At 47.6% G+C, this 13198-nt stretch overlaps 1 protein-coding gene across 3 annotated transcripts in view; it reads right to left on the reverse strand.

The window, feature by feature from the left end:
• LOC119454348 (zinc finger protein 135-like) overlaps window positions 1-13198 on the reverse strand; it is a 267008-nt gene that overhangs the window by 16836 nt on the left and 236974 nt on the right. The window lies entirely within an intron of this gene.

The raw sequence follows: 13198 nt of genomic DNA on the forward strand, positions 1-13198 counted from the left end.
TTATATTGCATTGTTTTATTTTTTTGTCACTAGATGGTGCGCCATATAATAAGTAATCAAGGCGGTTCTCCGGGCACAGGCTGCGGCCCTAATGCGATTTTGTTTTGTCGTGGCTAAGCTTCTCAGGGCGGACGAGTGCAATGAGAGTTTCGCCCACACATCGCACAACTTCGAGAATCTTGCCACGGTCAAGAAAGCATTCCTTAACTGTGGCTTTTTCCTGCACCATGGAGGGAAATCTCAGCCGCATTTTCTATTTTCCCTGAACCGTATTGGCCCTAGCGATGGCAGTAATGACGCGACTGATTGACAGTTGTGACAAACAATGGTGTTGTCGCAACCTCCTTCGCTCATGGTGAATGCATCACACTGATGCCTCTTATCACGCCGTCTTTCGCCAATGCTCGGCAGCAACACAAGCAAAGGAGCTGCCATCTGCGTGTCTCTCGTCACGGCGGCCAGCGTGAGAATAGCTGGCAGCCACGGTTGCCTTAGCAACCCCTCAAGATCATGCTCACAACCGCGCACGACCCTCGAGCGAACCACTTCTCCGCTGTTCCTCTCGTAGCAGATGACGAGTTCGCTTTCCACATGATTGACAACCTGTGTGACGACAACAAAATTTGTAGTCACGACTACCAGGGATGACGACAACAAAGCATCAGCCAATGGCTTTCAGGAGAGTGAACCAGTTACAGATTACGGCCCCTGATTTGCTCAATATTCCTATTCCCTTCAGGCACCAATTAGTTCCCCCACTGGAAATTGAGTCTCAGCACAATTATTGCATTTTCACAACCATGAAAAAACTTAAAGTTGGGGAATGGTTTGAGAATTTTCAATTCAGCGAGTTCAAAAATTTACTGAATGTGGACATGTGAGAATTCTGTACAGGCATGCCAGGTATCAGAACATCTGCCATTTCATGTAATAGCATAAGTGGAAAGCATTTAATATTCAAACATGGAGCACAGGCCTAATCAGAAGTGTATCATGGCGCATGCAACATGTTTTAAATATTTTCATCAGTGCTGTTGTTTTTCATTCACCATCTTGGTGTGCACGAAGTGCCAGAAGGGAATATGCAATTCTTTATTGACCAGGTTTGTGAAATGCGAACATACTTTCACAAAAAAAGAGTCGTGTATTATAAAAATTAATTCAGCTGAGAGGAGCTAGAATGCAACTCTTGTATGTGCTGCAACTTCAGTCAAATGAAATAGCAAAGTTTTCATGCTATATTCAAAGCTTAATGGTATCCTCAATATTTGTCACATGAAACAATACATGTACAAAAGTGCAGATAAAAATTTATTTAACTGTTAGGATACATTCTGTTTAAATGCCAAACTTGATGCCCAGACATTAGTACACCATAGTGTTTACCTGTGTTACCCACTGTGACCATGTTGACATTCTCATTAATGTTTGTGCCTTTTACCACAGCCTATGCACCGTAACACTTGCAACATAGGTGAAGGCGCAGTTATTGAAACGGTAGAAAACCTGAGCATCTGGTGTTAACAGTGGAAAAAAAAAAAAAAAAACATTTCTCTTGGACAAGCATAACATCCTCAGTCAGATAGTTGTTAGCAACACAAACTTTAAAATGTGAGGTCAGCCCATTGCACTCACTATACAAAAGTAAACCCCCCTCCTTTTTTTTTTCTAATCAATGCGATACCATATGGTTCCCAAGATAACACGATGCACGCTTGAGCAATGACCAGATGCCCTTTGTCGAGCACGCTTCGATAAGTGTTTTCTTGTTTTATGCTGGTATTTCATCATCTGAGACATTTACTACACACATATTACCCAGAATACATAGCAATGCAAAATAATTATCTCTGCATAGAGTGGTCAGTTGCTGCTTCAGCATTTATACTGGTTTATTTCATTGCTAGATATGTTTCAATGTGTCACTGTTTTTGTTAGCAAGAGACATCAATACCAATAAACGATTACATTGATGAATAATTAACATTGAAGAATATAACAATGTACAGTTCGCAAAAGGTAAACCAGGTATGTCGTCTCACAATGTAAGAGCTACCTCAACAAAGAACAAGCAATGCAGTCCATCAATGGATTCCACAGTCATGTCTATTGCAGAGAATACAACTAACAATGCACCATGGTAGACCACCAAAAAAGAATAGAAAACAACAGGCACGGCACAGCATAAAATAAATTGTGTGAAGTATCCGTCTAGTACTCCATGAAGTGCCTTAAAGGGATACTAAAGGCAAATATTATTTCAACGTGGACTGTTACAATACCATACCAGAAACCTCGAAACGCTTGTTTCGTGCCAAGAAAAGACTTATTTTAAGAGAAAATTGCGTCTGAAGTGTCCGCGTACCTTTAGCGCAATTCAAATCCCCCGCCCGAGCGAGGAGTGGTGACGTCATGGCCATATAGTGGGCTTCTTCGATTTTCCACTTCTGGCTACCCGCGGGCTGCCAGAGCCAGCCAGATAGTGTTCGTTTTTCTTGTGTTTCTCCGCCCACCGTGTGACGCACTTCCGCCGCGCGTTCGTTTTACTCAGGCTGGGCACTTCTGGCTACCCATGGTTTGCCAGAACCAGCCAAGACGATTTTGGTCTGGCAGCTCTCTGGAAGTTCTCTCGCTAGCAGACGACAAAAAGAGGCGATGAGCGCTCGCCGCCATCTTGGTGGGGACTTGACCAATTGCAACGCGGGCACTTGAGGACTTTTTACTTCGCTCAGCCAATTCACTGGCTGCGGTCACCTTCTGATTGCTTTACTTCTAGCGTTATCCTACTAGGGTTCTAACGCTCCGTTCCGCCTTGTGAGGTGGTGCCTTACGAGCGGTGGTGAACCATTTGAAACTTTAGTTTGCACGTGTGTGTGTGTGTCCTGTGAATGCTTCTTTCCGGCCGTGAACAGCGCGCCGTGCTCTTGCCTCTTGTTTGCTTGGCATCTTCAGCGTGTTCCGCGCGCAAGTTGTCTGCGAAGTTATGGACGCTCATTCCCACACATTGCTATGCCTTTTTGGTTTATATCTTTCTCTGGTAGTATTTTGCATCTCTCGCGTATATGCAGCGATATCTCCTTTTTCTGCAGTTAGCGAAGGCGTCACGCAGCTAGCCCGTGCTTGCTACAGCCGTCTCTCCGTCGTATGCTTGAGTGGCAGCTCGAAACCGATGTGTTCTAACTATAGGTCGTTGATGTTGAAGGAATGCACGGTTGAGATGAGTAATGGCCACACGTAGATTAGCTTCATTATTGCTCTCATGATCGACCAATACAATTATTCGCCTGAAACTTTTCATTGGTCACAGGCTGCGTGCACTTTCATGCACCAGCCACCACCCCAATTGCATCAGCACAGGTGCAAAATTAAGAGAAGAACTATCAGCCGAAACAAACTTTCGGAAATCAAATTCAAGCATGTCGGCACGAAATGTTACGCGTTTAAGACGTACCCGATATCCTGCTTTTTCGTGTCTTGTCAAATGATAACAAATGTCGCTGGTGGCCGACGTGATCGCTTTGAGCAGGCATCCTCGAGCAATCGCTTTCGTTATCGCTTACGTGCGATTTCGCGTCTCGGCATTGGACGTATCGCCCGCCGTTAATTGCACTGTGCAAAGTGAGGTAGGTGCCCAGTGCGCGTCCTGTGCCGAGTCACGCGAAATCTCACAAAAGGGATCGTATTCCCGAATGCAACTTTATATGTTCAAGCTGGCAATGCAGAAATGGGCCGACTAAGCCATGAGCGCGCGCCGCCCACAGTGGTCACTGCCATGCTGGTAGCATGTTTACATTTATCCTGCAGCCAGCGCTGTCCCAGCGTTCGATTTTGCAAACTTTGGGCAGCTTCAGGTTGTCTTGGGATCCCAGCCCACGTGACTTCCTGTCAGGACCGGAACTAGCTGGCTGCCGTCTGGCTGCCAGCGGACTGCTAGAACTCCGAAAATCAAAGAAGCCCAGTGACGTGCCGCTGGTGAGTAAAACTAGAGTGTACTAGAATGGAGGAGTGCGTCCAGCGGACGCCTTGGCAAGCGCCGAGGGTGAAGCAAAATGCGTTAAAATTGCGGCGGCGCTGCTGTCGCCTTATTCTGAATATCCGGCCAAGAAACGTTGGCTCTGGCTGTTTCTGCAGCGCTCATTGGCTGAGGCGAGCGAGCTCACGGGCTGAATAGCTGTTGTCTGCTTGACGCACTGTCATTGTTGCGTTGTTTGCATTCTTTCTGCCACTCTTTTTCCATTTTAATTACAATAGATCGGTGGGGAATAATATCAGTGTTGCCGCAACGGATAACCACCTGTCAAAGGTCCATGCAGCTGCGGCAGGGTCCCCGACGCGACAAGCGTCCGGCCAGCGCTTGGGGCCACTCGTTCGGGAGAAGGCGACGGTGGCGCCACCGACTTTTCAATAAAAAAAGCCTCAGCAGGGAGCCTGCGTTGAACCCACTCCCCCAAAATAGAAACGAGACGGTCTTCAGAGAGACCGCCAGTAGTTCGTGCTTAGGCACGAGGACAAGCGGGTGCGAGAAAGAAAATTTGGGGGCTTTTATTCCTTGAATATGTGACTTTGCCTAGGTACTACGGCGGAGAACTTCCTTTGCTCGTTTTGTATGCTTTTTGTCCCTAATGGTGGCTTCCGAGACTTGAGGTTTGTTTACGCAATTCCTGCCGCCAGTGTTGGAACGGAGAACATGCTGGGCTGGTGGTGACTAGGCACAACTGTGGCTGCTGTTAAGGGATCGATGGTATTCTTAAATAAACGCATCACTGTTTTGATGATCCAAATATAACCTCACTATCAGGGAAGGAGCAGTCTACCTGACTGGTGCAGTATTTTTTCTATTTGGGGTGTTGCTACGCTGCGCTCCGCAAACCTTCACGACCACCGCTTCGCGTCGGCACCTGGCACCGTGGCTTCCGCCGCAGCATTGGGGCACAAACGAGAGCAGTATCCGCTTGCGCAAGAGCGGACGCTCGCATCATCGCACTTTCACAGCAACCAACAAACTTACCGTGTCGGCGTCATTGTTGTCGCCTCCACACACAGGCACTTTCATCCCCGCCATCTTGTTCCCTTTTTTCGCTGTGAGCGTGCCTACTTTCGTCGTTCAAAACTTGAGCGACGCGGCTGTTCAGCAATGAGGCGTGTAGCGTCATCAACAGCCAGCGGGCACAACCCCTACCCTGGGGCACGGAGTTTTTTATGACCCGAGGGGACGGCGAGACGAGAGCGCAAACGCACATGCCGGCTAGCCTAGGGTCAAACGCATACAAAACGAGCAAAGGAAGTTCTCCGCCGTAGTACCTAGGCAAAGTCAGAGATTCAAGGAGCAAAAGACCCCAAATTTTCTCTCTCGCACCCGCTTGTCCTCACGCCTGCGCACAAGTGACTGGCGGTCCCTCCAAAGACCGTCGTGTCCAAAATGGTACACTCTAGGAAAATGGCGCCCGCAGACGGCACTAGGGCGTTTTTCCTTCTTTTTTTTTTGTAGAAAGCACCAACGCACCACCAGAAACAGAGCCAAGACAGAGCCGATGCCAGTCCAAAAGCGGAAGGTAAAGCACGCACCGAATTGTGAACACGGTGATCGCCGATGCTCGTCACAATGGACCAACTAGTTGGCGACTCTCACGACACATTGGCTCGCGATGCTGGGCTCGATTTTAGCGACTTAAGCTCCGATGAGTGTGACATGCTGCTGAGGGCTCGCACTGCTGGCGTTGTTGCCTACTACGACGGCGGCCTTGATACCGGCTCTTCCGAGCGTGAAATCAGCAAGGACTCCAGCAATGCGACGTCGCGCGACAAAGCTGGTCACCGTCTGAACGTGCCGTCGCGTGGACTGTTCGGGCATCCCGCGACATCGCATGGACGTGGCATTCTCTGCTGCTAGCAAATTCAAGTGCGAGTTTAGCGAGCGAGCAACACTAACCCAGCACTACGCAATATTGGAAGTACTGAAACTCGAAAGCGCGCGTGGCGCAGAGTCGAGCGAAAACAGAACCTTTTGACCGCCCGTGTCGTTATCAAGTACAACGCCAAAAAGGTATTTTTCTAAGAATCTAATAGAAGTAGAGAAGTAGCATTTTTTTCATTCTCATAATCAAACAAAATGATCTTTTTAACACGAGTGGTTGAGTACTAGTGACATTTTTTTTTTTTTTGAGGAGTGCCTTCGTCATCGGATAAGTACCGGAATTTCCCTGCAGAGTCTCTTATCGTGTCCTGCATTTACCTCAATTTCTCGATTACTAAAGCGCTGTTCACGATTATATTGACGCCTTAGACGTTCTAGAGCATTGCTGTATCACTTTAGCTTGACTTTTTATTTGCTCATATGCACCCAAGTGCTCATACGCTCCCATGTTTATTCTACCCAAACAGGTGCATTATTGCATGGCATAAACATAGTAAGCAAAGCACATCTTTTTCTTGAAGTTTAAAACAACAGAACCAATGCTATGAAGTGATTTAAGTTTTTAGGAACTAGATGTTTCTTCACTAAAAACAACCTCATATCTACTTGCCAGTTTGGCTTCCTGAAGAAAAAATCTACAGAGCAAGCGCTACTTGTTATTAAGGATCAAATTATTCAAAACATTGAAGACAAGCAATACACTCTTGGATTATTTTTAGATTTTCGGAAGGCGTTTGACTGCGTACAGCATGACACTCTCTTACAAAAGTTAAATAATTATGGCATACGTGGTGTTACACTAAACCTACTACAGAATTATTTATGTAATAGGTCGCAATATGTGCGGGTGAATGATGTCTCTTCTAACCGACTGCCAATCACTTCTGGAGTTCCTCAGGGATCCATATTGGGACCGATATTGTTTTTGATGCACATTAATGACATTACCAATCTACCCGGTGCTCATGACATGATTATGTATGCTGATGATACAAACATATTTTTTACTGCCAAATCTCTAAAGCAAGCAGAGGGTATGGTAAATAGATACTTACATAACTTACAATCCTGGCTACAACGCAATAAGTTTTCCTTAAATTTATCTAAAACATGTTACATTATTTTTAGACCAATTAATACTGCTGATTTATATAAAATCAGCATTCAGTTCGGTAACGTAACAATAAATGAGGTTGACTGTATTAAATTTCTTGGCGTGTGGTTCCACCAAAACCTTTCCTGGAACACACATATATCCAAATTGACATCTGAAATAAGTAAAAGTGTTGGCTGTCTCTACAAAGTAGCTAATCTTGTACTTGTGTGGCTAAGACTTCAGATTTATTATGCACTTATATACTCTTAAGTTAACCTACTGTGTTCTAGTATGGGGAACCACTACTTCTACGAACTATCAGAAACTACTAATACTTCAGAAGAGAGCCCTGCGGTACATCCATGGTTACTATGGCAGACCAAAAGATTTGTCCACGTTGCCGTTATTTTGCAGGTATGATCTGCTTAAAGCGAATCAGGTCTACCCTTTTCGTCTGCTGCAATATATAAAAAATAGTAAATTACACATGCAAAACTATCCTATGTCTAGTGACGCATACTATTTTCGTACACAAATCCACCAGGTTCCTAAAACACGTACTAACTATGGCAAACAAAAATTAAATTTTCAGGTAATTTCAACTCTTAATAAGGTGTCAACAAATGTTAATTTTGGTGTTTCTTTGAGCGTAATTAAAAAACAAACCAAAAAATATTTATATGATTCTGACTTGTGTTTTGTATAGCGCCACTTTATTGATGTCTGCTTGTTATTTGCTTCTTTGTAATAACTGTATGTTCATCTGAGATTCTGTGTTTACATTGTTACATTTTCAGTTATGCGTTATATGATGTCAAACTGCACAGGGGAGCTGAGGCCTTCATCAGGCCTTCCAGCCTTTAGCCCCGGCTTCCTCCTTTGTAAGAAGGAAAAATACACTTCACTTCACTTTCAACCAGAGGCTGGCACAAGTGCAATTTTGCAGAAGCTTTTTGAGAAAGAAAACCGGACTGGCTTGTACTCTAACCACTAGTACAATGACATTGTGCACAGTGTAGTTATCATTGCATGGCTGTCAAAATACGACTTTAAACAAATAAATCTGCACAAACATGTCCCACTGGTGAAAGCAGGACTTCTGGTTCCGTAGTTGGACGAATGGACGAATGAAGTAAGAACGTGGATCATAACATTCTGCTCAAAATTTCAATTGCTGTTGAATACCTCGTAAGTTCCCTCAATGGCAACGATAAATGAACTTCCAAGTGCTAGCACTCAACTTCTCTAGAGCACCCAACATAATTAAATGCAAATTACAGGGTGAGGCAAGAAGATGTTAACATTAAATGGGTGCTTTTTTTTTGCAGATTAAACCATGGCGTGCCGATATTCCATTGAGGAACGAAGGAAAATAGCTGCCTAGATGGAGGCTTTTCACTCCCCAAGCATCATACAAGAAAAATTCACGGCCTGGACCGGATGGGATGCACCATCGTGCCTGACAATTGGTAGGATCTATGAGAAGTTTATAAGGACGGCGTCTGTTCAAGACGATTGCAAGGGAAACAGCGGTAGAAAGAGATCTGTCCGAACTGAAGAGAATATCATCCTAGTACAGGGAGCGATGGAGGCCAGCGCAACCAAGTCCTCACGCAGACTTTCTCTAGAGACTAACATTTCTCAAAGGTCACTGATTATAATTTTACACCGTAATTTAGGAGTGCAGCAAATCAGCAAATCACAAACGCAATTGTGCAGCAAATCACAAACGCGGACAAGCAAGCACGTGTGAATGGTGCACAAATTATCTTGGAAATGGTGCATATTGAGCCTGACATTCTGTTCATGTTTTCTGACGAAGCAACACTCCACATCAGCAGTCGTGTGAACAACCAAAATTGACATCTGGGTGACGGAGCACCCGCGGGAAGTTTGCGAACACTAGCAGGGTTCCCCCAAGGTGAACGTTTGGTGTGCAGTGAGCAAATTTGGAGTGATTGGACCTTTCTTGTTTGAAGAACAGACGATCAGGGGAGAGAATTACCTTGTCATGCTCAGCACGTTCATGGAGAACGTACCCCTTGCCATTCTCCAGCGAGGGTACTTTAAGCAAGACGGTGGCCCTGCCCATTACAGTCAGATTGTTCAGGATTACCTAAACGACACGTTCGGTAAACCCTGGATTGGTAGAGGTGGTCCTCTCCCATGGCCAGCACGTTCACTCGACCTGATGCCATGTGATTTCGGGTTGTGGGGCATGGTCAAGGATTGTGTTTATGCCAGCCTACCTAGCAACATGGACAACCTGAAGCACCGCATCACTCAAGTCATCGCTGCTATCCCTACCCAAATGGCCCAATGGGCCTTACAATCAACAATGGACAGACTCCATAAGTGCATTGAGTGGGATGGGTGCCAAATTGAAACCCGGTAACCAAATCCCTGCCTTGTAATTCCACGGGAGTAAACACCCATATAATGGTAACATCTTGTATAGTGGTATGTATAGTGGTATATGTATGTAGAGTGGTAGTGGTATGTATAGTGTATAGTGGCATTAGGGCAGAAAAGGATTGGGTAAGCAGAAAACATATAAACAATAATTACAACCACTAATCTTAACGATTTATTATTGCTCGAAAACAGACAGCCAATACATAATGAATACAGATCATTCAAACACTGTATAAGAATGCTTACATGCAAGAAGACAACGACATGGCTGAAACACGGTGGAAAAATAAACATGTCTCAATGGTGCCGTCTGCGTGCAGAGGAAGCTGACTACAATTCGGTTCAGGCTTCCTCCCTTTTCTAAAACAACAGCGCTGTAGTGCTGGAGGATCATCATTTTCTGTCTGCTAGCAGCGTGAGTCCCTGTGTGCATGTATTTCGCTACGAAACCGCCTTGTAACACGTGATGTAACTTTTTCTGTGGCACTACTAGCTCTTGTCAATTCTGTATTACTGCTTCCCATGCTATTTGCAAAGAAAAATCGAATATGCAACTAGAAACCACCTAGTGAACTCGCCCTTTGATTTTCATTTCCAGTGCGGTCATGCATCGTCCAACGTCTTAGTTGATGTTTTCAGCAAGTTTTCCGCCCGTGCTTGTCTAGATGTGCTTGTGTTGCGTCTCAGGTGAAAACTGCTTGTAGCCTCGAGTGCCATGCATGCAGGCAGTGACAGAGAAGTACTGAGCTGGGAGGACAATCAATGCCGTGCACACATTTTGGTTGAATACAGATCATTCAATTACAGTAAAAGCTCGATGATACGAATCTCACGGGGTCACGAAAAATATTCGTATTAGCCGAAATTCGTATCATCGAAACACAATTAAAACTACTGTCGAATCTCGATAATTCGAACTCGAAGGGGCCCGAAAATTTGTTAGAATTAAAAGGACGTATTTTTGAAGTATTCGTGCACCATAGCACGATGCACGAACGGTGCGAGTCGTGAAATATCGCGGCGCGCAAGCGCATAGCAAGCGCGGGCCATGAAACTGCCCACGCCAGCTAACGGTCGCTTCCTGATAACGACAGAAAACGAAGCTTCAGGGAGCGAGCGGGCGGCGCCGGCACACGGGTGCGCGCGGAGACCGTCGAAGGTGAGGGAGGAGGGCGGCAGGGAAGCGGATTTGGCCGCGTCAACTCCGCCGCTTCGGTGGCTCCCCTCGCCCTCCCTCTCAACTCCCTCGTAGCTCTCTCACCTTCGACTCCGTATGCACATCTCCGTGCGCGCCCGCCGCCGTGCTGGCGCCAGCTTATTATTGCGATAGCAATTATATGGACACTTCAACCGGATTTCTGCCGTCGGCGTTGCCGTATGCCCGAGCGGAAGCGTGCGGGGACGCGCGCTATCACGGAGAGCGAACGCACTCATTCTCCCACGCGCAAGCAACGAAGCAGGAAGCCAGCGCCGGAGGGAGCGAGGGGGGGGGGGGGGGGCACTTCCACTCTGCCAACAACCGCGCTCGTCGCTCGACCGCACAGTCTCTTATCTCTCCCACGCGCAAGCAAGGAAGCGGGAAGCCTGCGCCGGAGGGAGCGGGAGGGGGGGGGGGGGGCGCACTTCTCCTCTGCCTACAACCGCGCTCGTGGCTCGCCGCACCGTCTCTTATCTCTACACGGCTCTGACCTTTATGCACTGTGCATTCGCCGCTCAGTTTCTGTCGAAGCGATAGACCGCACGTACAGTCTCTGTTTCACACTTAGGGGAAATCTCGGAGCGCATTGCATCGCGATGCGGCGAGCGCTGGAGTCGGGCGCCAGGAGCAGCTCGCGCAGGCGCAGACGCTCGACGCGCGTTATCTGGAACCGCCTCGACTGCTCGACGCGGCTGGCCGCCAACCGCGTCGACAGCTCGACGCAAGATAACGCGCCTCGAGCGTCTGCGCCTGCGCGAGCTGCTTCCGGCGCCCGACTCCAGCGCTCGCCTCGAGCGTCTGCGCCTGCGCGAGCTGCTTCCGGTGCCCGACTCCAGCGCTCGCCGCATCGCGATGCAATGCGCTCCGAGATTTCCCCTAAGTGTGAAACAGGCTGTACCTTCGCCCGCTGCAGCGTATGGGCTTGCTGCCAGCGTTTTGACAGTCGTTGTCTGCAGTCATTCAGTGTGATCTATTCATGTTTGTTTGTGCGCGCTCACACCACGCTTGTTCATTCAGTTAGTAATAGTCGGGCCACATTTTCCAACGCACGCTACACATGTAATGCTGCCCGGATCGGCAGTGCAGCGCTACAGGTGTGTCCCTTCGCACGCGCGCTGCCCACGGGAAGCGCTTCTCATCAACACGACCGTTTCACACGCGCCTTCTCGTGGTCATCGAGTCTCTCTTCATGTCGGTCTACTTACGCCGCAGCACACCTGCTTACTTAATCAGCTCATGTTTACTACAATTCATATTGCTACCAAAGCCGCTCACCTTACTTCGTATGACATTGCTGTGTTGCTATCGCATTCATTGCTTCGCCCTTAGGGCGAAACTGTGACATTTTTTTTAGCCGCCCCCTGAAGTTTCGTTTTCTGCCGTTATCGGGAAGCGAGCGTTTGCGGGCGTGGCAGTTTCGTTGGCCCGACTGTGCCTCCGCCGCTGCTTCCCTCTGCGCTGCTGCCGCAGCGTGCAAGGTCAACATGTGACTAGAAAATAGAGGAGAAGGGTTCACTGCCATTTTATCCGCCTGGCTGAGACGTCGGCACTAGTGTGTGCTAGAATACCGTTGTCTAGAACACTCTAGCCGGCACATACACGCTTGTTCCGGCGCGATGCAGAAACGGTGACCTTGCAATTTGAGAGAGAAGGAAATTTCCACCGCGGGTTGTTTTTTTTTTTTCCCCGTTCCTTCGCGCGCGGCATTGAGGGGTCTCTCCTAAAGCTCCTCAATGAAGAGGGGCTTTAGTCTCTCCTGAGCTTTTGCTCTATGGCGGTGTCGGAGCAATGCCGGTCGAAGGCGCCGCGGCGTGATTTGGCGCGCTGCTAAGAGCATTGTCGGTGCGCGGTATGTTCGAAATAAGCGTGTTCGAATTCGCTTGCTTCGCGTTGACGTTGAACGAAAGCACGTTTTTCATGATAGTCTCGCTGTGCAACAATTGTGCTCAGTGTTGACGTTGCGAGGCCTAGCTCCTTAGCCAACTCCGTCCGCTTCCTCTTGGGATCCTCATTGACCTTTCGAAGAATGTCTAATTTATCTTTAAAGGAGAGTGCTTTCCGCTTGCGAGACATAGCTCGCTGCGACTAGGCAAAATGGCGCAAACACGAAGAACGCGGCCCGAAGCGCAGCAGCCACTCCATCTGACGGCTCGCAGAAAAGGAGGAAAAGTACAAAAGCACCAAAAGCGTCACCGCTTCAAACTCTTCGCGCCCAGTCGCGGAGTCCGCGCTGTCAGGCGCCGCGCCTCCGCACCAAAAGAGGAGAGAAAGCGCGTGATTGCGTGCTGTTCTTTTTCGCGGCCGTCGGTGGGGCGGCGTTTATTCGTATCAACCGACGCAGGCTGAAAATCGATTCGTAACAACCGTTCTCTAGCACGTTGCAAAGTAATGGGGCTCGACCGGGACCACAGAAAAATTCTTATCATACGAAAATTCGTATTAGCCGTGATTGTATCATCGAGCATTTACTGTATTGTAAAAGAACGCTTACGTGTAAGACGACAATGTCATGGTGCAAACAGAGACATAAGAAAAAAGCCTCCTAGAAGGAGTACACCTATTAGATCCAAATGCT

Source organism: Dermacentor silvarum, chromosome 5 (genome assembly GCF_013339745.2).
Source record: "Dermacentor silvarum isolate Dsil-2018 chromosome 5, BIME_Dsil_1.4, whole genome shotgun sequence".
In the NCBI taxonomy this organism is placed as follows: domain Eukaryota; kingdom Metazoa; phylum Arthropoda; class Arachnida; order Ixodida; family Ixodidae; genus Dermacentor; species Dermacentor silvarum.